The sequence below is a fragment of the Hirundo rustica genome, chromosome 12 (assembly GCF_015227805.2).
Source record: "Hirundo rustica isolate bHirRus1 chromosome 12, bHirRus1.pri.v3, whole genome shotgun sequence".
Taxonomy (NCBI): Eukaryota; Metazoa; Chordata; class Aves; order Passeriformes; family Hirundinidae; genus Hirundo; species Hirundo rustica.
The window spans coordinates 14,472,302-14,498,711 of record NC_053461.1 but is presented as its reverse complement, the minus strand read 5'-3'; the positions used below and the strand labels follow the sequence as shown (position 1 = coordinate 14,498,711).

The 26,410-nt window shown below is 43.2% G+C and overlaps 1 long non-coding RNA gene across 2 annotated transcripts in view; it reads left to right on the top strand.

Moving 5' to 3' along the window:
• The window catches only part of LOC120758274 (uncharacterized), a 52,463-nt gene extending 26,269 nt beyond the window's left edge, over window positions 1-26,194 (top strand). Inside the window, exons 1-3 of one of the 2 annotated variants that reach the window (XR_005702826.2) lie at window positions 20,270-20,391; window positions 21,629-21,685; window positions 23,432-26,194. This is a non-coding gene — a long non-coding RNA (uncharacterized LOC120758274). Of the gene's footprint in view, window positions 1-20,269; window positions 20,392-21,628; window positions 21,686-23,431 lie in introns of those variants that run through there. The other variant, XR_005702825.2, reaches the window with a different exon arrangement.
• The last annotated feature ends 216 nt before the right edge of the window (window positions 26,195-26,410 follow it).

Genomic DNA, 26,410 nt, shown 5'->3' with positions numbered 1-26,410 from the left:
TGTGATAGCTTGTCCTAACTGCTATCATATCCTTGTAAAATAAATAAGAAGTCATTTCTGCCTGGAGTTGTTCTCTGTGGATTTCCAGAGAAGCCTGCCAGTACCTCTCCTGAAATGCAGAGTAGCTGTGGTGGGAGACAGGGACCTCTGCATGATCAGAAATAACTTTTAAGAGCAATAACTTGAGCTTCTGGCTATTTGAAGGATGTGATCCAATAGCATGCCTGAGCAAAAGACTTGCTTTTGGGAATTTTAACTCCTTTTAAAATCACCCCTCTCTGATGACTGGTATTTGTGGCAGAGTCAGTGTAAGGTGACCAGGGCAGAGGATATGTGATGGAGACACCATGGTGCAAGTCAGAGTGAACATGGAAATGCCAGAACTGGCTCTTCTCTTGGATGTTGCTATGATAAAATCCATCTCCCTGCAGTCAAGTGTTTACACAGCCCTAGGAGGATCCAGGGTTGGACAAAGAGCTTTAAAGTTGATTCATATGCTTTGAAAACAAAACCCTCTTGCTTCAGCTGCAAATCTATTGGGTGTCTCTTCTTCCACTCCCAGCTGCGGTATCTGGTGTGAGGTGCAGGAGCAGACTCAGTCTGTAAGCACTGCAATAATCTAACGTCCAAAAGCAAAGGCACTGATGATCACACATCACTTCAAGCCTACTCTGTCTCCATGCCAGCAGATGAATGGGACTGTGGTTGGCTGATTGCTGGATTAAAAGACTCTGACACCCAATATTTTATCAAGAAGGGAGGAATGAGATTGATCAGCCTGGGTAATCTGAATGCAGAGGCTGTGTTTAACTGAGCAGTAGGAAAAAGAAGGCTTCCATGTTTCTGACAGGGTCTTAAAGAGGCTTTGCAGATCCTGAGGAATCATTGATATCTGGCTGGAGAGAAGCTGAGAAAAATTAATTGCTGCTGCGTGAAGGGAGGCCCTTTCACTGCCAGCAGTGTGCAGCATGCTGCCTCTGGGAAAGAGAAAGTGAAGAGGGAAACAAAGCATGAGAGTGAGATGCATGACAAATTAAACCTCTGGATAACCCCCTGTCAGTAAATCACTCGCCTCAAACACCAGTACTTCATTCCTCAACATGCCATGAAATCATGTAAAAGCAGGGCTTCGCATCCTGTGTGTTTGAAGCTGAAGCTTTACTGAAATGCAGAAAATTGTGGATTTTGGGAAAACCCTGCGTGCCTATTGCATACCACAGGGTGTACCTGAAAGTGGTGTTGGAGTCAAAACATCCATGGTGTTAAGGTGGAAGTGGGGAAATACCTATGCTGTAGTATTCGGGAAAATGGAAATTTGGACCTGTTGTCTTAAATCTCCACATAAAATCAAACCAAGCTTCATCCACATGGGACCAGCCTAAGTTCTGTACATTTGTGGCAAACTGGGACCTGTCTGTGCAATGTAATGTTCCTTTCCAAACCCTCATACATGAAAGAAATCATTTAATTGTACAAAACGCTTTGGTTGCTAAATAACCAAGATAACTATTGCTATAGTTACTAATGGCAACGCAGCATTCCCAATTAAATTATATATGTGCTGGAACTGGGCCAGAAAGAGCAGTTTGGGCAATCTTTCCTCTGCCTGCCTGTGCTGTCCCCACTGCACAGCCCCCAGAGAGCCCAGGCCAGATGTAGCCCACGTGTTTGGATAGATTTGCTCCTTTGCAGTTCCTTTGGTAGGCAGGGCAGAAGTGGAGAGGATCTCTGTGTGTGCACATGTATTTTCAGGCACATGAAGGAATTCAGTGCCTTTGTTAATGCTGTTTTATTAGAGGACTTATAACACAATGACGAGCTCTCAAATGGGCTCAAAAATGCAAATTCTTCTGCCTCTTGCATCTTTTTGTGACAGTGGCTGCTCAGAAATCTTGTGATTAAGACAGTAAAATGTGGCTCCCAGCTGAAGCTGAATTGCAGTGTAATACTGCTGCAGACTCCTGGGTGTTGCTTCATGGAAACACAGTTCTAGGTGACAGCCCGTGTTTCCTAAATGGTGTTAAATCTCAAATCCAGATGCCACTTCTGGTAATGCCCACTGTCCTTCAGGCTCCAGCAGAACCACCAGCTGCAGCCAGTTGTGGCCACACATAAAAGCAAATGGTGCAAATAGCTGTGTTATGTGTCGCCTCTCCAGGAAATGTTGACATTTGGATGTGTTGGTGATGCAGGGACGCTGGCAGGAAGGAGAAGGGGTGGAGTGGGTGGGCAGAGTGTTGGGCAGCTGCCCCTACACGACTGACTGCACTCAAGGGTGACCCACTGTAGGCACGGGGAGTTGAGCAGAGGGGTATCCCCACTGTGAGTTCAAGGAAACTGTGGTTTGGGTTTGGTTTATTTCAGAATGAAAGTTTGGCTGTAAACTGGATAAAGTCCACTTTGTGTTCTACCGGTAGCATCCCAGAATCTGCAGGGACAAGGCAAACAGGACAAAAATGAGAATACAGAGGGCTCTCTCTTACCAGAGGCTGTAGATCAGCAGAAGATAAGTGCAGACTGTTTTGGAGGGTTTGCTTTTGTGCAGGAGAGGCAAGTTCTCATCCCTGGATGTCCCTGCCAGGCTGTAAGCTGAGAGCTCAGAGCTGCTTCTCCAGAATGTCCTCAAGCAGCCTTCCACCAGGAGTAGCTGGCTGGGGCTGTGCCTGGAGAGATGAGACTCCTGACCTTCAGCTCAGCTCTGGGGTTTGATCTCCTCTCTACTGTGGAGGAAGCTTTGTCTGGTTTGTTTTACTCAGTCAGCACGGAAATGTGCACATCTCTTTTTTTCCAGCCTGAGACCGTTCTCATCTTTAAGCCTTGCTGAACAAATGAGATATTGCTCACTAGTTCTGAAACCTGTTTGTTAGTTAAGGGAAAAAAAAAAAAAAAACAACCAAAAAAAACCCCACCTCTGTTTTCTCTTGTAGCAGAGAAAATTAATTGTAGTAACAACTGGGTTTACACTATCTTGTTTAAAGAAAATTCTAATAAATGTTTAACACATTAACAAAGTCAATACACGCTCCAGCAGCAGTGCATCTGTGTTTCCTGTGCTCTTTTTTTTTAAGCTTGGCATACAAAGCACCATTTAAATACCATGGTGAAAAGGGCAAGCATTCGATTTAATGCCTTTGAAATAATTCTGGAATTAAATCCTGGGCAATATATCTCAGTCGAGCAGTGTTGCATGTAGCCACATGCAGCTAATGAGCCATCAAAGGCAATGCTTTAAATCCCCATGCATACAGTACACAGATCCTTTATTTCTGCTGTCATAACACAAATGATGAACCTTGATTCTAAATCAAACACAGGTAAAAGAAAAAAAAAAAGGCGGGGGGTGGGGGGAAATAGGACAAGAAGGAAAAGGAGGGAGTAACTTCGCGGCTAATTGGAAAGAAATTTGAAACAATGGGGGGTTCTTTCAACACCATTAATCACCTCTGCTGGAACATCCTTCACGACCCAAGCCTTTCTTGTCCCCGTTGCTATTTTCCCTCTCTGACATGGTACAGAATGTACGTAATCGTTGTTGCTCTTGAAAGCCATTTCTCTGGCACTGTGGTGCAAAGGCTCAGAGTACAGACCTGTCACAGATCCGTCAGGCTTGGCAGGACCAAGGTTTCCTGCCTTCCTCTGGTGCCCTGAACTCACCAGTGAGGACACGGCTGCTCCTGCCCCGAGCAGGGGGAAGATGCTGATGTTTTCTGCCCAGCTGAGACACCAAGGATGTAATGCAATGAATGTAAGAATCTGGAATGGGAGGTGGGAGGAGGAGGATATTTGTGTACAGAGTCAAGCCGTGGGTCCTGCCAGCACTTCCCTTGCCTTGTTTTCCCCCAGGCAAGGTAAACATGAGCAGCAGCTTTAGATCCATGCTGGTAGCCTCCAGGCTGCTTAATGGCCAGTGCAGAATGAGTGATGGCTGCTAGCCAGCTCCATAACCATGAGCACTCACCTTCCTAAATCCTTGAGATACCTGCGAGGAGGAGGAGGAGGAGGCTCTGCTGAGGGCTGCCCGGGGCTCCTGCTGCCCTGGAGCAGATGATCAGCACTGGCAGCGCATGGAAAGACACACCAGTGACCTTGGCCACCTTGATTTTCACAGGGACTGTGGGGACATCAAAGTAGGTTATTCCCACCCTGTTTTCCATTTGGTAAAGCTACTTGCCAGCAAGACAGCTGCATGGGCACTCAGACTGTATAATTACTACTACTTCTATTACTATGATATATTATTATTATTTTAAAGGTGAGAAGTCGCTGCACCTAAGCAGGCTGGTAGCTGTGAAATGAGGGGCTGTGAACTCCACATGCCTCGTTCCCAGTGTCTTTTCTTGGCTGGTTTATGTTTTGAACAGCTCAATGGGGAGGGGCTTTAGTGACTCATGTCAGAGATCCTTTAATTGCATGATGCTGATGGAAGCTGGAAAATGAGCAGCTGTAAGAGGCACCATTGTGTTGGGTGAAAGGGGTTTGAAGGCTCACAGGTAGTGCTTGCCTTAAAATGCCCAGGGTGAAAAAGGAGGGAGGAAGGAAAGGGTATTATTGCTGGCACAGCTGCATCAGTGTGGCACAGAGGAATTAACCCGTGCTGAGATGTCAGGGAGGGGATCAGTCAGACCCCTGGAGTTGTGCTGGAATGCTGTGGCTCAGCGTCCCCATGCTGCTCCCACGTGCACATGTGGATCACATTCATGTGTGGAAAGGTGTTCCCTTGCAGTATTCTCAAGTGCTGAGTGAAGAAGCCTGAGTGGGAATTTGTAACTACAATAATCCTTTCAAAAATAATTAATAATCTAGTAAGCAATAATGAAAAATACTTAAGAGAATGGAGGAGAGATCTGCATAAGTTCTTTAGCCTTCTGTGTTAACCAGGGTATTCCCAAGCTCTTACTGCTTATCTTTGTAATGTAGTTTTTGAGCAAAATAATGTTTTTACATTCTTATTTAAATGTTATCAGCAGCTCTCACTAATGGAGTGGTTAAGAGGTTATAACATTTTAGCAAACTTTGCATTTTCTCTGGTTTTGATCCTCAGGCAATATGACTCAGATTTTTGTGAGATGCTTAATCTTCTGGCAAAAGAGGTTTGGAAAATAAATCAAGCTTTACCATTGTAATTAAAATAGCATTTTCTACTTTAAAGCATTTTTATCTATGTGTTTATACAGCACATACAAATTCTGTAGGTTTTTTTTTTTTTTTTCCGATAGTGGAAATTCTATTCATGTCTTAAAAAGACTGGTCTTCTGTATCCAGCACACATTAATGTGATCAATAGAGATATTTTCCACATTCCATTGCAAATATTTATAAACTTTACACACCAGTGCAACTTACTCTGAAATGTATTTTCTCTCACAAGGGTTTCCTGTTTGTCATGGTATTTATCCAACTGGAAAACACTGAAAAATGGGAATGTGTTAACAGAACAAGATAGAAAGGTACAAATCATCCTCTTTCTTCCCCTCAGTGGGAATAACGTGAATATTTATAGATCTGGAGTCTGTAATAAGTAAGAGCCAAGCCATTCTTTGTGCTGATGCCATTTCTTGCTTTGACCTGAACATCCATCACTTAGGAGCTGTAGCACCAAGAAGACTGAATCAAATCAGTCATCAGTACTTAAGCCAAATTTGTGGGTGTGTTTTCCATTAAAACTGCAGTAGAACAGGAACAAAGTTGCAGAGCCCCACAAGGGTGAAGCTGTTTGCAGCACATGGCAAAAAAAGACACTTCAATGCCATTGTCCTGGGGAGGGGGAAGAAGGTGGCTGCTTGTTTTCAGACATTGCAGTGAAGTTGCCTGGGTCAAACACAACTGCTTGTCTAGGGCAGCCAGCGGTGCTCCCACGTGGAATTTAGCAGTGTTCCCAGGCCTTGGAAGCCGTCATCTTTTGCCAAACTGTTTTATGTGGAAGGTGGGTAGGGTTTTATGAGAAGTGAAAGCATGCTGATAACACAAAAGAGGAGGTTCCAGTGAGCTCCTCTCGCTTATTGAAGCCAACTGATGGAGCGGGGAAAGGAGGAGGGTTAACACAATCCAGTGGGAAAGCAGAGAGCAGAAAAAGCACTTCAAAGCAAAGGCTGAGCAGGGGTCAGGAGCAGTGTCAGGTCCAAAGAGAAATGGAGAGGGGAAAACCTGAACTCCCTGCGACTTCCCTGACAAAGAGAGCAGTGTCGGGTACTAGAGGGAAGAGGGGAGGCTGGCTAAAATGGGCACACCACAGGGAAAAGATTAGAGAAATCTGGAAGAAAGAAATCTCATGGTGATTTTAAAAGTAGGGAAAGGAAAAAAAGACAAGTAGGGTATCTCATGAAAAAAACAGTGAAAGCTGTCATGTTGTCTTGTCTCTTCTGGGTTTCCAGGAAGCAGATAGGAGCAGAGCTCCAAAAGTGAGTGGGAATGTGCACATGTCTTGTAAGAGGAGATGCAAGTTTCGGGTTTAGCCTAGCTCATTCTTCATGCAACTCTGTCATGCAAAGGTCACTTTGGAGTTTGTTGTTGTTGGCTTTAGGAATGGAGGCCTAATTCTGACTGGGACAGAAGTCATTCTGCAATATGCAGACAGCCTAAGTTAAAGCTGCAGGATAGATCCTCAGTTCCTTGTTCATATATAGCCAAAACTGATCAATAAAATATATTTAAAGACACACTTGGGATCATAGGTCTTATAAAAGCCTTCTAGAATGTTTGGCTTTTACCGAAGTGTTTTGCCCGAGGATGATGCATGGGCACAAAGCAGCTGCATCCTATAGCAGTAAATGGTCATAGCAGAACTGGGAAGCTATCTGGTATAAAATGTCCTCTGTAAAATTATATGTTATCTCAGGATGGAAGCAAAGCAACCTCAAGCAAAGAACATAGGGCAGGAAGAATGGATTGTGTCAGATCTGGCTCTGGAAGGGGAGAGGAAATAAGTGTCAAGCGTGACACAAGATGCGCTGAGGTCACATCCCCACAACAGACTGCTGTGTCCACATGCAAGGGCTGGTAGGAAGTGGGGTCTAGGGCCACACATGCAGCTTCCCAGCAGGAATGACAAACATTCCCTTCAGGAGAGGTCTGACTAGCTGATACCAAAGCAGAGAGGAGGTTCCTACTGACTCGTGCTGAAGCACTGGCCCTTTGCCTGGCTGCTGGCAAGCTGCTTGACAAGCTCTCGGGGAGTCTGGGTTTCCAGGGCCTGCTGGCCCAGTGCCTCTCAGCCATTCAGGCTGCTCCTGGCTCCGGTATCTGCAGGTTTAGGAGAGATGTGTCCCAGCAGCTGCCTGGGTTGAGGGTACCCAGCTCCATGGTTTCCATTTGGAGAAGCCAGCAGTTTGGCAACCTCCGCTGCGCCCTTCTGACAGCCTGGGAACGGGCCTGGGGACACCTGGCTCCCTCTCGGGTTACTGGAAGGAGAAGATGAGTGCCTGGCAGCTCAAGGGACCAAAAAATGGGAATCTCAGCTGTTGTCTAATTTGGAAAAACTCAATATTGTTTTGATGGGTTTTCTCTCTCATTTCCTGTCTGTAAAGAATGCTCTAATTTCTGGTCTTTTCTCCAAAACAGAATGATGATAATTTTATTCCAAACTTCCCATGGACTAAATTTCAGCCATTCTGCCCTCCAGATTAATGAGATTTTTCTCTTGCATGTCTGTTGTCCAGACCACAGTCTCTGTTTTTCTGTGCTTGTCCAACTGATCCCTCTGGCCTAGAACAACCCCAAAGTACAGTAAGATTTTATGCTTAAGAGAAAATTCCAAGCTAGGGAGCAAATTAACAGAGAAAGGTTCAGTGTCTGAGAGCATCAGCTGTGTTAAGAATTATTGGAGGAGGAAGGATCGGTATGGGAGATTGTGGCTTCCCCTCTCATTGTGATGATTTCTGGGCCAGAATCTCAATGATGAGGTCCTACTGTCCCCAGTGAAAAGCTGAAATACAAAACATTTAAGAGAGTAGCTGTGCACCAGTGTTTTGCAGTGCATTGGTTATTAAGAAATCTTCAGCTACAAGACAGTCAGGAAGGACTTTCTTGGTTTGTTTTTAATGTTGTGGAGTGCTAGATACCTGCAGGAGGAAAACATCCTGTGTGCTCAGAGCAAGTGCATGGATCTTAGAGATTGCTGGGTGTCTTGACCCTGGGAATAACACCTAGGATAGCATTTCCACCGTTCCTGTGCAGAAAATAGCCTGTACAAAATCTTAAATTGTCTCATTGCTGGTGTGGGTGTCTTGGCTCAGGTCTCTTTGCCTTTCCTTGCTACCAGGGCAAGTGGTAACATGCTCAAGAATCCCATCTGTGCCCTGGGTGCCATGTCTTGTCCTGGAATTGCCAGTCTGGTGCCCGCAATAACTCTCAGCAATCTTAATCTGTGGCTTTTGGGATCTGATGAGATTTGCACCTTAGACGTGCAGCACCTTAGGCATGCTCTGGAGAGGATGCTCTGGAGAGTCTCTGCTGTATCAAAACCAGAAAGGATTTGATTCAGTAATGCCTCTCCACATTAAGAAATCCAGTTATTAAATGCCCTTCATTTCAGGAGGTCTGTGACAGAGCTTTTGGAAATTTCAATTAGTAAGTCGGGTTGGCGTGTCATGAGTGCCCCTTCTCACACTGCAGTATTACTTTTAATCAAACTGTTAAAAAAGAATTCTTTTAAAAGAAACAAAAGCCACTTCAGGAGAAGGTTGTGTCCTGAGGTACCCCGAACAATAACACTGCTCCAAATTCCTGCTCGGTGTGTGGTGAGGAGAGCAGGACAAGCTTGGGACTTTCTATTATGAGACCCGAGCCACCGCCACTGGTGAGAAATGGAGTAAGAAGGGTGGAAGGGAGTCTGTAACAGCACAGAGGCAAGGCTGCTGTCTGAAACTGGCCCTTTGCATAACCTGGGGTGTCAGCAATACTTTTGCTGGGGTTTATTTTAATGGCTCTCCGTAGTTAGGGCTGACTGGCGGCGGCGGGGCTCACACCCTGCCTTGGAGGAGCAGCCTGGAGCGGGCAGCGGCACTGGGAACCTCCACACCCTGCCGCCAGCACGCCCAGCCCCAAGGGGACTGTGCCCCGCTTGTCCCCCCTCACCGTGCCCTTTGGCTCCTGCTCTCCCTGCTGAGCCTGGCAAAAAGGCCTCCAATTACTTCCAATTGCAGTGATGGCTCTGCGCGAGGTCGGACACCGGCCCTGCGGCCGGGAACCATCGGCCACCTCATTAGGCCACTGCTGCCTGTCAGAGGCGGCTGCTCTGTCACAGCAAACAGGGCTCTGTGCTGCACAGAGCTGCATCCCCACCACAGCTGCACGGAGACCAGCACCCAGAGGTGGGCAGAGGCCTTTGGGTGGCCCCGTTTCACCCATGTGCTCCTCAGTCCTGAGGTTTCTTTGCTTGAAAGGGAGCGGCGCTGTAAAAAATGGGGTGGTCCAAGGACAGATCCAAGTCAAATTAAGTTGTAACCTCTGACGTGGTGAGGAAGCACTCCCCTTTTCATTTTTGTGTTGTAGCTGCGAAAAAGGCTTGTGAACGATGCAGTACAGATTGAGTTTGTTCCTGTTAGAAGAAATCTGGGGATTGGTGGGCTATCTGAGGGATGGATACGCACACGAACAAACAAGGGTTGTAGAAAGGTGGGCAGCTGGACAAGAAGAAGAAAAATCGTGTGGAGGACAGTTGGGCTGATCTCCCATCCCCAGGAGAAAGAACGGTTCTCTAGTTCCCTACAATTACTGCACCTAAAATCATGGCTAAATAGTCTCAGAGGAGCTAGGAGAGGGAGTCAGAGGAGTGTAAATTATCCATACCTTCAAAAATCTACAGTTCTTGAAAGAATAGCATGTCCTACAGAGAATGGCAGCACTGAGAAGAGCTCTCTTCCTTTTGTGCAGCATACCTAAACAGGGATGATTTTTGTGATGTAGGATTTGGAGTCACATGCTGAAGACCGAGATGTCCAAAAATGAATGGGGTTTATGCATCTGATTTCAGGAGCAGGATTTTGCTCTCCCTAAGACCAAATATTCCTTTCAGAAATGGTTACTCAGGAAAAGTATGATCTCATGCCTCGTGCTTGCAGAAGTTTTAGTTGCATGTCTTTGTCAATTAAGAGTTTCAGAATGCAAACACAGCTTTGTGATACCCAGCTATGAGCTCTGTGTGTCCCGACACACAGGAATATGTTAATTCTATTTCTGATGGCCTCTAAGCAATTGTGTGCCTGCTTGCAGCAGCTTCCTAAAATGTAGTTACAGAGATGTTTCAGGAGTCTCCCCTGTTCTTCTGAGGCATTGGATAACAAAAATGCCTTTTACAATGGTCTTAAATATCCTTGAGCTCACTGCTTTGCAATTCAAAAGCAGGCAGTAATAAAACACTCCTGGAATGCAGAAGTTCTTTCTCCACCCTGACAATAAACCCTTTAATTAATTGCACATTGCATTTAATTCTTTTATTGTAACAAAAAGAAAGTTCAGCTGATGTGCTCATTTAAGCAAGATGTTAGTGTCACTCTTTCCTGCTCTGCAGTGCTGCATCCATCCTCAGTCTCCAGGAATTCGCTTCTCAGTGCAATTGGATTTGGGTTGTTTGCTGGTTGGTTTTTATAACCTTCCTTCTCTTCCAGCAGTTTGGTTCCTGGGGGCAGCAGAAGGCTTTCTCTGGAGACAGGTCATTGTGACATTCTGCCTGTTCCCTTCTCCCTTCTGTCATTGCCTTCTGCTCTCTCTTCTGCTTCTCCTTCCTTTGCAATGGCTGTTCAAAGAGGAAGGGTCCATTGGTGCTTACAATACACTGGACCTTCAGCCTGGATAGTTGCTCTTCAGTTTCTAGAATTGCTGTGTAGTGCTGAAAGAATGTGAGCAATATTTATGGTATTGTGTATTACAATAGCAGCCAGAGGCCCAAAGCAAACCCAAGGCCCTTCGTGCTTCCCACCATGCAAATGGAAGTCCTACACCATGAAACATCAAAAAGCACAAGACAGGCACTGAATTGGGGAATGTCCAGTCACTGGGAGCTTCCCACTTCTTAACCAGTCGCATTTTAAGACTGAGATTCTCTCTGTAAAGACGGAATAATAATTTCCTCTGTCCATGTTGCATTTAAATCTTTATTATATGTTAAATGTTTGTCTGTTCTGGTGTTGGGCAACCATAAACAATATTTCCTTTTTCTTTTTATATCTCCCTTTCTCTGAAACTGTATTTCCAAACATTCACTTTCACCTCCCTCTCTTTTGTTTAAGCACAGACACACAGCAAATCCATCAATCTCAAACCAGCCATTCTATCTTTTTTCCCTCTTGAGGGACGCATTTATGTGTGAAGCAAGGTCACCAAGCTCGCTAAAGACTGCTTTTTTAAAAAATCTGTGTGATTGCTCACATTTGCATCACCAGATATAAAACTGGCTGAAACACTTTTCAAACCATCATGGAAACCAGTGCTTTACCTTCTCTGGTTTTTTTTAGGGAAACCAGACTTAAAAGATTGTGTTCTCTTCCTTTGGAAAGGTTTTGCCTTTTATGTTGTGCTAAGCTGAGGTGTACTTTTCTTGAGGGTAGGTTAATGCACAGTAGGGCTTGGGACAGCCCAAAGCTCTGGGGGTCTGGAAAAGTCAACCACGGACTCATGAATTTTACCTCTACAAAAAGCTTCTCAGTTCTCAACAGACTCAATAAGAAGTATTTCATACTGCAGAACTTGGACCACAGGAGTAGAGAGTGAAAGATTAAGTCTTGGAGAGACTGTTCTAAGCAGGCAAAGAACAGTTTCTGAGATCATAGAAAATAAAGGATGTCTCTAATGGGGTGTTAGTCAGCCTCCCCTGCACATTCTGAATCTTCAGCTGCCAAAATCTAAGGAAGCTGAAAGTATCCACATCCTGAAAACCTGAATTGCAATGAAAAAAAAAATCTCTATCCTTAACAGAGGAATTCACAACTCTTACACTGATCGTTTTCTGTATTATATTATGAGCCTTTTACATCTCTCAGCTGTATTGAGGTGACCACAATGAAACAGTTGAAGTGTAATGACATTTTATAGTTCATCTGGTGAGTTGAAGTTGTGTTGTCAGCTTAGTGATAAAGCAAAAAAGCTGAAACACTGTCTTTCTTTTCTGAAGAGACCAGTTTTGCGTTTAAATGAATAAAGAAGTCTCGAGATTAAAGTAGGAGACTGGAGGCACTGTAGTACGTGCAGATATTGGGACCATGTGCTGCCCTGTGTAAGAGCAGGACCCTCTTGCCCTGAGAATTGGGCATAGCCTACCAATAATGCATATTTGTATATTTGACCTTTACTTTTCTGGAGACCAATGATGACAAGGGGTACTCAGGGTTCCCATTCCAAGCACAGCCTTGTTCAAGAGTCTGTGGGTGAATATGAGACATAATCAACAGTTTTACCTGTAAAATAGCTCAGCAGAAGAGTAGATTCTTGGCTTGGCTTTTTCCCAGCCTAGGGGGTACAGTTCACTTGAGGTAAAGAACATCAGTCATTGCTCTCTACCAGCAGAGTGCCTGGGAAACAGGTACACCTGGTTACCAGAAATCTTTGACAGATCTTTTCCATCAGTAAAAGACTTCACCAAGATCTGCAATTTTCTAAGTCTGCTATAGAAAGTGAATGAAAAACATTTGAAAAGGGCTACCTGGCAGTTAATGCTGGTAAGCTTCATTTTGAAGCCTTTGGTAAGGGCTCCAATGTTGCATTAGTTATAGATGTCATGAGGACAAAAACAAACGTCAACAGGTTCTTAGGGTAAGGCAATAAAGCCTTAGGTACATTCTGTTACCTTAAGGTGGATTTTTGTCTTTGTGGCACGCTTGCACAAACCGGAAAGTCAGATCTTGAATAGGATGTGATGCTCATATTAAAAAAAAATAATAAGAAGGAACCAGCATCTACAGCAGATATAACAAGCGAAATGTTTCTCCCTTTCCGCATTTTTGTTTCTGGAACTGTGGTTTGTTTTTGTTGTTTGGTTGGGGGTTTTTTTGTTAGGTTTGTTTGTGAGGGTTTTGTTGGTTTTGTTTGTTTGTTTGGGTTTTTGCAAAAACATAGCAAGAGAATGCTTGTCAAAAAACTTAGTCTTGTACCCCAAACATATATGATGAACTCCAATAAGTTGTAGATGTATTTGACTATGAGTAAAGTTGCAGGGTGAGCCCCAGGTTAAGCAAGCAACACACTTTGGACAAAAGCAATATTTAGAAATGGAACTTTCAAGGTCCTCCTGAGCTTTTAAATCCTTTTGTCTCTGACAGGTGTGTTGACACAGAACATGCTTATTGAAAACTTGCAAGGTGTAACAATATTAATATTCGTTAGGATTTTGTAGAAAAATATTATATTGCTGCCTAACAACTGGTATGGGAATATTTATTCCCTATATAGTAACATGAAAAAAATGGCACTTCAGGAAATTATGAAAACTCCTCCTTACCACGTTTTTCCATGGCTGCAGTTTCATTTCACATTGGACATAGGAAGAACCCACATGATTAACTAATGGAGCCAGAAGAACACAATCCTCTTTTACCTTTTCTTGCACTGTTAATGGTAAAGTGTGAATCACAGTTACTGCTGGGTACACCTTCCTAATGATGTATGGTGGTTCGGACGTGCGTATCTGTAATTAATGAGAGGGAGTTGCATGGCTAATTCCCTGTGCACTGCTGACATCCTGTCTGCAGCTTTGTCCCTGATCTTTTACTTACGTGCCTCCAACAGCCGGTTATTGCATTACATCCTTGTATTATATAAATAAAGCCTTGACCTTTGTCCTTTGCAATATTGGTTCAGTGCAGTCTTAATTCAATTTAGAAAAGAAGCCTGAGCATTAAAACCTTTTGAATTTTCTTAAACACCTCAAACATTGATGGGACTATTTCTGCTTAAGAAAAAGCACTAAGGCTGAGAAATTGCCTTCTAGTTTTTTGTCGTTGACAAATGAATACGTGTTCGTTCACACTGAAACTATGCAGGAAGCCTTCTCTGGGCAGGGAGTACACATCCTCCTCTGCACTGCAAGGCAGCATGGGTCTACAGAAACTATTAGCAGTGCAACATTTTGTTTATTATTTCATCAAACAATTCTGAAACAATAACCCTTCTGAGGCAAATAACCCTCTCCCTGCTGCAGGCAAATCTCCAGCACTTCTCTTATTTTTCCCCACTACCACATTCTATAAGTTATTTAAGGCTTGTGCTTCTGCATCTTCCCTGATAAAGTCAGAAATATTGCAGTGCATTAAGATAGACAGCAGCTCATGGGTGCTGAAAGCTCAGGTCCTATCCAGGAAAGGTCTGATCTCTTTTCCCTGTCACTATCCACGTGACTGTGTTGGTTTTTTTTGCGATGTGTTAAAAATGGAGGTAAGCAGGGTGCTTATGTCTCTGAGTGTCTAAACCCTGGTACTGCTGAGCTTCAGTTCCCCACTGATTGGCAATGGGCATAAAGGTGCTCAGTTTTCTTCCATGGATATTGTGGGATAAATTCATTAAAGATTTGGAGCTAGACACAATCTGGCTTTTATTAAAATTATCGTGACTGTAATGCTGTTAGTACCTCTGTGCAAATCTTAGCAAAAGTAATTTTTTTTATAATGATGGAGATACAGATTCTCTAATTATCCAGGACAACTCAAATTAGCACCACAAACATCTGCTATAAGTTGAGACTGCATGATGTGAAGTATAATTGATTTTTAATATGGTAGGGCATAATTGCTGTTAAGTTATGTGCAATGTCATTTTCTCCTGTTGGATGTTTAGCAGTGTTCTGAAGGAACCTGCATGTGATTTATATCATTGCTAGAGATTTGGGGTGAGCAGAAGCCTGGGAGAAACAAGAAAAAGAAAATAAACAGTTTGCTTGAATTTTTCATCCATTGCCACTTCTGCTTTTTCTTGTTTAATGGGAATATTATATTATTTGTAGATTTTAAACAGGATGCAGTTAAAAAAAAAAAAAAAAAAAAAAAAAAAAAAACCACAGAACTAAGAAATTTTATCTTATATTTTATTCTTTATTCCAGATTTTTACATTTAGTAGAGAAAAAAGCATTCCTAGTAAACCTATGCTTCTCCTCCTTTGGGAGAAGTAAAACAAACCTTGAGCACTGATAAGCTGATTTATTCCCCCTGCCCTTCACTTTTGGGACAATTATATGTAATCAGTGATTGCATGAAGCTGCCTGGATTCCATGTAAATGATACATCTTTGGCATATGGGAGGTTTTGTAAATCATTTAAAGCAAGGCATTCTTCTGTGCTTGCCAGAGGAAGGATACAGAGAGCTTTTGTACCTCGGTTGCACCAAATTGAATATTTCTTTAATCACCCTGGAGAGGAATGCACTTGATTGCATTCTGTGAGTTGTGAATTATTGTTTTGGGGTAGATCTGGTGGGTAATGAATGACCTGACTCCTCACTGCCACTGCCCAGCCACCCCCTCGAATCCACCAGCTCCTCTCCCTTGGGCAAGACCCGCTCTACATTACTGGCAATAGTGCAATAGTCAAAAGAAAAGAATGTGAGGGAATGTCCATTCATAACAAAGGTGGCAGCCCCCTGTGAGGAGAGCTATTTTCACATGAAAATCTTCTCCAAAGTAATGAGCCTTGCTTCATTTGAAGTCTTGACAGGTAATTGCACAGAAGGTGATTTCCAGGTAAAGATTTTTCTTCCCCTGAATGAAGGGCGAATACACTCTACTTAAAAACAGAAAAAAAACCCCAAACTGTCAAAAAATTATCATCTAGTGCATAAGTTTAATGCTTGCAGCTTTTCCCTAATAAGATGGTAAAAAGACAGTAACTCTTACATGACAGATTATTAATCCTCCAGAAGAGGGAAACTGATGAAACTTGTGACTGTTTCTGCATATGGCTATGTGATAACATACTTAATTTTGAAGTCTATCGAATCTGAACCTTTCCCTCCCCTTCTTCATTTGCAGAAAACAGTGAAGGTAAGGCCAGGACTAAAAGAGATATTGTGCTGTCATCAATTTAGATATTTTCCTGGGAAATATTATGAAAAATATTAAGGGGAAAAAACATATTCCTCCATTTTATTATGCTCAGTTTTCACTCATAAACTCCAAGATTAAAGGAGTCATTTTAATTAATCTAGTCTCAATCCTCAGACAGAAACAGTAGAGAGGAGCCCTGCTCTGCTGGGGTGTTAAATTGACAGTCAGAGTGAGTACTAGAAAGCTCAGAGGAATCACAATCCTTGGCCTCGCTTTGTGAGCTACTTGGCAATTTGACAAATGTAATGCCAATTTGACAAATGTAACTTTTTCAGTGAAGGGCTCATTCTGATGCAATTGTGTTTTCTGACAGCGGGGAGAAAGGAGTTAAACCGCTGCTGCTGCTTTCCCTCTGAAGACAGAGCAGTGATGCATCTGCAGCCAGCCTTTCCCTGGTGCTGGGCACAGAAGGGATAAGCTGCTCCCAGGAGGCACACAGGGTAATGCTATTAGTCAGGAGCAAGCAGTGCTCATCCCGTGTTTGGAGCAGCTACTAGAAAGCAATGCGTGACATCCTAAACCAGCAGGATGAACACATCTCATTCCTACTGAGCTCCACAAGCGTGTGGGGGCAGAGCTTTGCCCATCCTATTTTCATTGAAGCCATGTGTTAGAGGCTTTATTTTCACAGTGGTCAGCAAAATCTCTCCATACTCGTCTGCACAGCACAGGTGCAAGCGTTTGGTTTATCATCCCCAGCTGGAAGCGAGGCAGCCCGGGCTGGGAGCTGTGCTCTGTGCGCTGAGGAGCGGAGCTCGGCTGGGTGACGCAAACAAGAAGGGACTTCCCAGCTGCAAAGCCTTCACATCTGATGGGACCCAAACCAGTGCAAGGCTGCCTCTGCACATATGTGTAGATATATCAAATGTAAACATGAATCCAGTTAATTTTCACACACTTGTTACAGCTTCCCCTGTCTCAGCGGAGGCCTCCAAGAGCCCTCCTCCTTCTTGATCTTGCTGGGAAAGCCTGGATTTATGACAGCTTAGGCTGTTCCTTGGACGCACACTGGGGTGCCAGATGTGGGACAGTGGCTTCATTGCGGCATCAAGGAGAGAGATGAGCCAGGCTGGGGGCAGAGTCAGCCTCATCAATCCATATTGTCATCTTCGTTTATCAGCCACAGAGAACAGGGAGCCAGACTGATAGAAAGGAAAGGCTTCTTCGAAGAAAAGACCCAGGAGGTCATAAAATGTCTTAAATTGGGAGGAAGGGCTTAGTTGTCAATCAGTGCTTTCCTGCTCACAGTGTTCCTGGCATGGCTTTCTAGATAAGCACATCACTAAATACAGTATCTGGGATGGGAAGTGATTTGTCTTCCTGGTTTGATGCTTGCCCTTTTAACCAGAACCAGGGAAGAGGAAAACGTCACTGATTTCTCATGCGTGTACTAAACATTTAGGCTGTAATTATTTATTTTTTATTCCTGTGAGTATCTGGGATCCATTGGAAGCAGCAGCTCAGTGCTCTGCTAGTGCAGCAGGTAGTCAAATATCAGGGGAGGAAAGCAAAGAAGGGGAAAGTTGTTTGGCTGCGCACGGGGATCTGTGAGTCCCACCGAGGTTCGGGGTGCCAGGATGTGGTGCTGTGCCAGGGTGTGGTGCTGAGCCAGGATGGTGGCCCCAGGTGCTGGGACCAGGCTCTCCTTCCTGTGCATGGCTGTATGGGACAATGGCCCCGACCTGGCCAGTGAATCAGAGCCCAGACTCGCCCTGCAATCAGCGTCGCTGAGCTCGGGAAATGCGCCACCTGCCCCGCTTCCTCTCATTTAGTGGATTTATTTTTAAGTGGGAAAGGCTATGAGATTTGTTCCTTTTTCTTAGGGACTTCATGTCCTCTGGAGGTCCCTGACGAATGGGGTGAGGTATGAGCAGCCTCAGGGACCTTCCTTTGGGAACAACGTCTTGGTACCTTCTCTCAGCTCCAGGCACCAAAGCCGGGGCTGTTCATGGGATACACAGGAACCAGTCTACCGAGAGCATGGCAGAATCTCCTGATGCTGTCTGAGCTTCCTTCCCCCATGCTCGCAAAGACAGCAGTGGAAACTGCTGCTAAACAAAAAAAACCCCAGGTCTTGGCTCTGCTGAGCCTGTGTTGTCCACATCTGCATCTGGTGACTGTCACGGTGGTCCTGGTGAGCAGTGAGGCTCTCAGGCTGGGAGGCAGCTCCATTGCAGTTAGTTTGGTCTGGGCTTTTGCTGAGATCTACAGAATTTTAGATGGTAAGCCTGCCTCACTGCCCATTTGTGACCGTGCACTCTGACACTTTTACTGGACATTTTGTGTGAGGAAAACTGAGGTCTGTCTGTGGAGCAGTGGATCTTCCTCTCATAGACAACATTTGAGATGTTGCCAGACTCTCAACTAGCACAAAATAATCCATCTCAGACACCGTGAATCTGATTTTCAAGAGTATTCCTTTGTAAAACAGGCCCAGAAACATCAAGGCAATCTAACGTGGTAGATGTTTATTTTCCATATTTTGAAGAAATGTGTTGTGTTTGTGCTCTTCTATTCAGTGTTTTCTCTGTCTCCATCCCACACTTGGTTTCCCTGTGGGAAGACATGATCTAAGTGCTGCCTGGGTGCTGCAGGTGGATCTGGTGCTGTACCCAGATGAGATGTCTCTATGAGGTGATGCTCTCCTGGGGACCTGAAGTGGTTAGTCTGGCTCAGGTCTGCTCTGTGCAGACGTGCTGGTTTCCTCATCTATCTGCCTTGGGGATCTCCAGCACACCTCTGCATTGCCTGGTGCAGGCATGCCTATGTTTGCAAAACACCAGCAATAATTAATGATTAAGTAGGAAACAAAGGAATGCATCTAAGATCCTTTCTTAGAGCAGTTCAAGGTCTATCCATGCTTACAGCCCCCTCCTTTTATTCTACTCTCCTCTCTAGATATACTAATTTACTTTAGCACCAATTAATCCATGTGTTTCAACCTGCCTGCCCATCCTGGTTTTTTTCTCCAGGTTAGAATAGCTTTGGGAGGTGGTTCTTTGACTCTCGCTGAACTTTTGCCAAACCAGAAGAGTTCTCAGAGAGGAATGTCGAGTGCTTAACTACAATTAATTTTAGTCAGAAAGAGAATAAATAGCACACCACCACATGTGTCAGGACAAAACCTGCCTGTGTGGTGTTTGGGTAGGTTTTAACCATTGCTCCACTTAAAGGATTGCACTCCTTTCTGTGGGGAAGGGGATTGTCCCAAAGCTGGAAATGATGCACAAAATTTCATTTCACCTCTACACAGGCATGAGTGTAGGTAACTGGAGAAATTGGTCTTGCCTGCTTGTCCTTCACTTTTACCTGGTTATCACCGTTTACAAAACAAAGCTCTGCAGATACAGAAGTAAAGGCAGACTGGACAGAACCTAAAATACCAAAAGTTCTCACTTCTGTGATCTCAGAAGCATAGAAGGGTTCGGGTTGGAAGGGACTGGAGGATCATATCATTCCAACCCCCTGCCATGGGCAGAGATACCTTCCACTAGACCAGGTTGCTCAAAGCCCCATTCAAGCTGGTCTTGAATGCTTCCAGGGATGGAGCACCCTCAGATTTTGGGGTTTTCTGGGTAATCTGTGCCAGGGCCTTACCACCCTCCCAGTAAGAATTCCCTATCTGCTGTGACTAAAGCCTTGGTGGGGTTTTCTTACATTTAAATCCTTCTACAAGTCCTGAAATTTTCACCAAAGAACAAGGCATAGATCTGTAGACACCCATCTAAACTCTAGGTAATCTGGATTTCTGATCTTCCCTCTCTCCACCTTTTCACTCTATTTTTAAATATCCTTATAAATCCTTATTTCAGCCATTGTTCAGGAAGTAACTAACAATATTAACACAAACCATTTAAACAAGGCAGCATTACACAACAACGTCTGACAATATTCACTGATATTTCCAGCTATGATAATTTCCTTCTCCTTTCTTGAATTTTATTTTGTTTGGACTGTACCCATTCTTTCCTTTCTAGTGGGTTGCTTTTTTTTCCAGTTGATGAACATAGGATTCATTCTCTTTCTTACAGAACATGAACCAGCCTGGCCTTTGTCATTAACTTCCTTATTACCATAAGCACCACCACCTGTAAAATTCATCACGTGAGCAGCAGCATGATGCTGGGAGCTCCATATATTGGACAACCCATATTCCTTCTTAGAGTTAAATGCCAGGATGGAAAGATATTGCAAGTTCAGCTTTCAGAACAGGGTTTAAGGTTTTTTTAATTTAATTATTTTGCAGCAGTGCAACAAAAAAAATTGTTAAAAAAACTATTTTTGAGAAGCTGAAATCTGGAGGAGATCAAACTGGCTCATTTGGCACAGGAAAGTCAAGCAATCACGCAGGACTGGAAACTTCTAGTTGGTAAGATTGGTTAGAGTTAGATCAAAGAGGACAGTCTTTTAGTCAAAGTCATGCAATTTATTACTCCACTACAGGTTCTCCAGAAGAATATAATACCTTGCTGTAATGGTAACTAGGAAAATACTTTGAGGTTTTAAAGCAGGATGTGCAGTTCTTGCTGGTTACTGAGTGATAAATGATACAGGCTGCACAGAAAAACCATACAAACACATTATTTCAGCTAGCACAGCAAAGTTCTTCAGATATAAATTAAAAATAACTGCAGTCTTGTGGTCCTTGTCAGTTATTTACAAGCCTCTTGAAATATTTCCTTATCTGCCTTTCTCATAAGAAATTAGGCAATTATAGTATAAGTCTGAAGCCAGAGAACATCAAATAGTGAATCATTATGGCATCATTACATGGGAAGTAGGAACAAGGGGAAGGCCAAAAGAAAACCCAAAGGTTTTTCATTTTCAGGAAATCTATTTTAAATTAAATTGAAATAAGGGCCTTAAATAAGTTTAACGTAATTTAGAGGAAAAGGCAGTTGCACAATGAAGAGGTATTTGCAGTCTGAAATTCATGTTCGGGATATTTCTAAGCAGGAAAAAAAAAAAATTTCCTGTCATTGAACTAGTCACAGATCTTTGTATAGGGGAATCTTTCATGAAAGAGAAAGATAAATGTGGTCTGGAAGTCCAGTGACTCAGGAGTTTCTTAATAACGGGGAAAAAAGGAAATACATCAGTGTATATATGTTCCTTCTTAACTCTTAATGGCATAGTAAATGTATGATCTATATTCATGTACCTATGAAAATGTATTGTTGTGTAACCACTATCAAAAGAAATTCTCTCAGGACAAATATAGCCGGATTTTGAGTCTTGTGGATATTCTTGTTTTGGTTTGTTTTTTTCATCATTTGAATATTGACTTAATTTCTTCTCTTCTGATTCAGCAGTAGAGCACATTTCAAGATAATCAATGTGTTTTGGTTTTCTTTTCTGGGTCAAAATTCCAGCTTGGTTTAAAAAACATTGCATTCCTTACAAACCAAATCATGCATTCAAAATATGTCCCACTCCCCTGAGCATCAAAAGGAGGAGGGATCATCAAGTCTCAGGCTTGATCTTAGTTTGACCATTTTGAGGTAAGATCTTTCGATAATTGTCCATAGCAGATGCAGATAAAATGAGCCAGTGGTCTTCAGGAAAGGAGTGGTTGATACCCTATTCTGCTTGTGTTTTATAAACAGATGAAATCAGGAAACTGATCCCCACACTCACCAGAAATTGCAGTCCGATCATGACAGGTAGGACTGGTGGCTTTGATTGCTGAACTCTTCCCACAGTCCTCTCCTCACTGCTATTCACTGGAGAAATGGGCCATCATATTTGGGAAATATACTGTCATCTAAAAAAAAAAAAATTAAAAATCCATTTAACTTTTAAATTCAATTATTTCTTCTTTTAAATTAATTGTGTCAAGGCATGGCAAATCGTGTGGAAAAGGCACTCTTTGAACAGACTCAGATTTGCTAAAACCCAGTGACTCTTTTAATGACACCTCTGTATATCCTGTATTTAGTATTGGTCAGTCCTAAGAACGTGATTATACTTCAGTTTGCACCTGAGTACCCACCTAATATTTTTTCCTGACCTCAAACGTGCTGTAAGGCAACAAATGGCTAAAATTTCATTTTGCAAAGGACGAGAATGATCTGAGGTAGTTAATGTAGTTCAAGCTATGTCATTCCTGATTTGGGAAATGGCAGGGCTGAGAACTGATTATTTTGGGTAAATGGAGCAGCACGTCTACATGAAATACAGCTGAAAAATGTATAGGTAACAATGACAGCTGGCAATGATACGCCACTGTTCACAAAGGACAAGCCAGAGCAAATTGGGTCAAGGAAAGGAAATCCTTGCCGTTACTCTGAAAGAAATTACTAAAAGCAATTTTAGGATATTCAGCTGGGATTCAGAGCAAAACTTATTACTTCTAATAAGGATATCAGCATTTTAACATCAGTATTTGACCCACCCTTTGCTTGGGCTCACACCGCTTAAAAAAATGGTGAGGAACCATCCTATTGAGAGGTGAAGGACACAGAGATCCTGAGCAAGAGGACTTGCTGAGCAAGTTCATTTTCCAGTTTAGAAACACCAAACAGCTTCTCAGAGCAAGCGTTAGTTACGTTCTTTCTTGTGTTGTGCCTGTCTTTGAATCCTTTCCTCTCAATAAACACGTAGGCTTCGCTGTTTGTTGTCTGGAAAAGTCTAAGCCACGAAATGTGAATAATACTGACTTACACTTTTCTAAGGGCCTGAGAGAGAATGAGGATCCATCACGCAAGGTGCTGTCTAAACATGTAGCCAGTACTTAGAATCTGAGTAAATAAAACAGGAACAGAAAAGTTCAGTGACTCGCAACAATCCATGAGAAGAAGCAACAGACTGGAGCCAGTCCAGCTGCTCTGACATCTCGTCCATTGCCTTTTCCACTGGATATTGCTGTACTGACATCTTGGATGGTGCAAAAAGTACTGCGTGATATATACCACATGGGAGGCTTATCACAGTTATCTCTGCAATGTCTGGCACCAGAAGGATTTAAAAAACAGACATCAAATTACAGAGGCATAGGTCTATCCCGAGCGTGTCTGTTCAGTGCAGTAATGCATAACTGCTTGATTATCGTCAATGAAACCCTCATGCTGCTACTCATCTCTACCTGTCTCCAAAAACATTGAGATCAGTGTCTAGATTTATTTCTTGCTCTTGGTCTCAGGTGTAGCAATTAAAGAAATGTTCTGTATTGCTGAGAGCACCAGATGTGTGCAGTGGAGCATCCTATACTGACAAGCATTTTGCTTTTAATAGTTCCTTTGGGTACACATTGGCGTCTGGTTTTATTTTTCTGTTTATACTTTGTTTTTCTGTTTTATGGCACTATTTCCTTGATGGGGTTTTTCTGTTTCTTGCCTTGGAGAATGGTTTGGGCTAGCATGGATTATGGCACAGCAGCATCAAGAGTTGTCTCCTGTTTCTGTTTTCAGCTTTTTAAGGTCATTCCAAGTTCTCCATTTGACTGCTCCTGTATGGAATAAACAGAGAAAAATATCCACTGATTCTGAAAACTGAATTGTGAATCATGCTGATGTCTTCCTGGACCTTCTTGATGTCTCTCTTGTCTTCCTGGACCCAGGACCAGACTTTACATATATATGACAAGATTCCTTTGGGAGCAAGGATGAGGGACAAGGCTTTTTAGTCACAGAAGCTGCAAACCCTCTTTCACCTGCACACTAGAAACGGTGCATACCTAGAAGGTGGCAGGTGATTTTTCCTCAAAGTCTAAAATTGTCTTCCAGTCTAACTTTCAGATGGTTCTTCACTGCAGAGTGGAACAAGATGCTGAGTTGCAATCTCAGTGCTAGGGCGCAGCAGCCAGCATATTCTGATTTAGAGAAATCGGATCTATTTTCCTCTGAAATTCTTTGTACCAAATTGAGAGTGCTGTGATGGATATGACAAGCTGAGAAGAGCCACAGACTATGTTTATTCCTATAAGTAGAGAAGAAAGTCTTTCCTGACTTCTGCAAGTGGTTACCTTTACTTTCTAAAGAGTGGAATTTGACTGCTTTGACTACAGAATGAGCAGCGTTAAATGTTACTCAGTGTGGTGAGTGCTATTTCTCCAAACTAATACAGTCAGTCAAAAAAACAGATCTTCACGCACTTATTATTTATAAAGAATGTCAGGTGAATCATGACACCATGACCAATGGTATCAGGGTCTAATATTGGATTTTTTTTATCTCACCAAAACCTCATTTATTTAGTTTTTAGAACAACAGTTCAGGTGAAACCATGATAAGCAAAAGATGAAAGCTCTGTCAGATAAACAGCAATCCTGTACTATTTCAACTATCCTAGTTTCCAAAAGGGTATGAAATATGCAGTAATTCACACAAACATAAATATTGAATAACCATGGCAGTGGATTGCATTAATAGATACATAAGATGAGTAAAAACATATTTGATTTAGTCCTCTGCTGATGGTGCCAGCAGATTACAAGGACTAACCTGTCTACTGCAATGTTACCCATCAAATAGCTATGATTCAAATCTTTCCTCTTTTTTTTTTCCTCTCAGATAGCCAGGATAAATAACAGCCTTTATATCATTTTGGAGACTAATCCTGATCTTACCCATCCAATTTCATGCACATGAATATTCCTGTTGATTAGGGTAGGAAAGTTTTTCACATCCACAAATCATTGTGGAATTTGGAGCCATAATGTGTCAAATTAATTCCTGACCTCACTCAGCTACCTGTGCATCCACTTGGCCTGACACTACATGACAGAATTTGGGCATAAATTTGGTGTGAGAACTCCTGAAGCACAAATAGGAGCCAGGATCCCACTGATGGTTCCTTGAGATGGGTCCCATTCAGCCCTCTCTCCTCCTGTCTTGTAGGGATGAGCATTTCAAGGGTGGAGGCTAACAGGCATTCCTAACTATGCATGGCATCCTACTCCTTAATGCTGACACGAATAGACTGTTTCCTAGGAGATAGCTCAAAATCAAATAAATTATTTGAGAGATATTCATGTTAAAAGATTCCACGGGGTTCATCCTTACATAAAACTCCTGTTACTAATTAGCTGGCTACAGATCAGGGCTACAAGACGTGGCAGATACGATCCATTTCCCTCTTCACTGTGTGTGACAAAAGCTGTGTGTGGTCAGACCCCCAAGCCCCTTTTCCTGTGTCATGCTGCCAGTTCAGTGCTCCAGAGCCCCTGCATTCCTGCCTTGCTCTTCAGGGCCTCTGTTTGCCCCTTGTTCCCTCGCAGTAACATCTCCCACAGTCTGAGGATAAGTGTGAGTGATGTTAGTTGGAGGATTCCTCTTTCTGTCCTCATGGATCCAGGGTGGTGCATGTTTCAAAGCCCAAAGCCTTGAGGCTGCGGTTTGTTGTTCCCCCACCTTGTGTTTCAGAAGTGATAAATCAGACATTCTGCTTTGATTAGCTTTCCTCCACCTCCAGTGGCTTTTCAGATTGCATCTAGTGAAAGAATCGCCCATGAGCCGGTGTTAAAGGTGTGCCTCTAGGAAATACATTACCTGAATAAAAATGTTCTCATTCAGAAATACCTTTTCCACCTTTTTGTTGCCCTTGTTAGGGGAAAATGCTCCACTTGAACCTCCAGCAAACTGATTACCTGATTCTGATGCTGTGCTCAGAATTAACGTGCTCCAAATGCCAACAGAGATGACTTGTGTTTGGGCACCTCATGGGAAAATAGGGAGATGAAAAGCCTTAGGAAAACTTTGACAAACAACTTGGAGTGTTTGACCAGCTATGCACAGCTGCTGCGGAGTGGAGAATGCAAGTAACATGCCAAACAGAGACAAAAGGGGATCAGCAGGGAAGGCAGCTTTGGTATCAGCACTGGACATTTTATTCTCATAAAAGGAGAGGAAATAACCTGAATTACCTGTAGGAGGTGTGCCTGCATGGTTAATGAATTCCTAACCAACAGATCCTGTACCAATGTATGCTGGAATTCTCTCAGAGGTCATTGGAGATACATCCATGCACAGCACCTTAATTTGACTGATTGCATCCCACCCACCTAAAGCCTTAAAGACTTGTTTGCAGAGCCACAATCTCTCTGGCCCCTCCAATTCCCCGTTTGAGGCGATAATGTCTCCTCATAAATCCTGGATGCGATAGCACCAGCATGACCCATCACTTCATTACACCAGAGCTGTGCAGTGCACTGAGGAGGAGTTTATCTGGACAGAATGGACCTGGTCCAGGAACAAATAAAGGAGTGAGGAATCTGATTATTTCTGGGCCAATTCTGTATGAGTTACAGCTTCTCAATTTTCCTGATGTCAGCTAGTTTTGCTTGTTTAGTTTTCCTTCCTCACACAGGAGGTGAAATATTTAGCTAGCACAGACATCTTGATGAGCTGCTGGTGTCAGGAAAGCCAACCCGAAATTCGGATCAGGTTAGG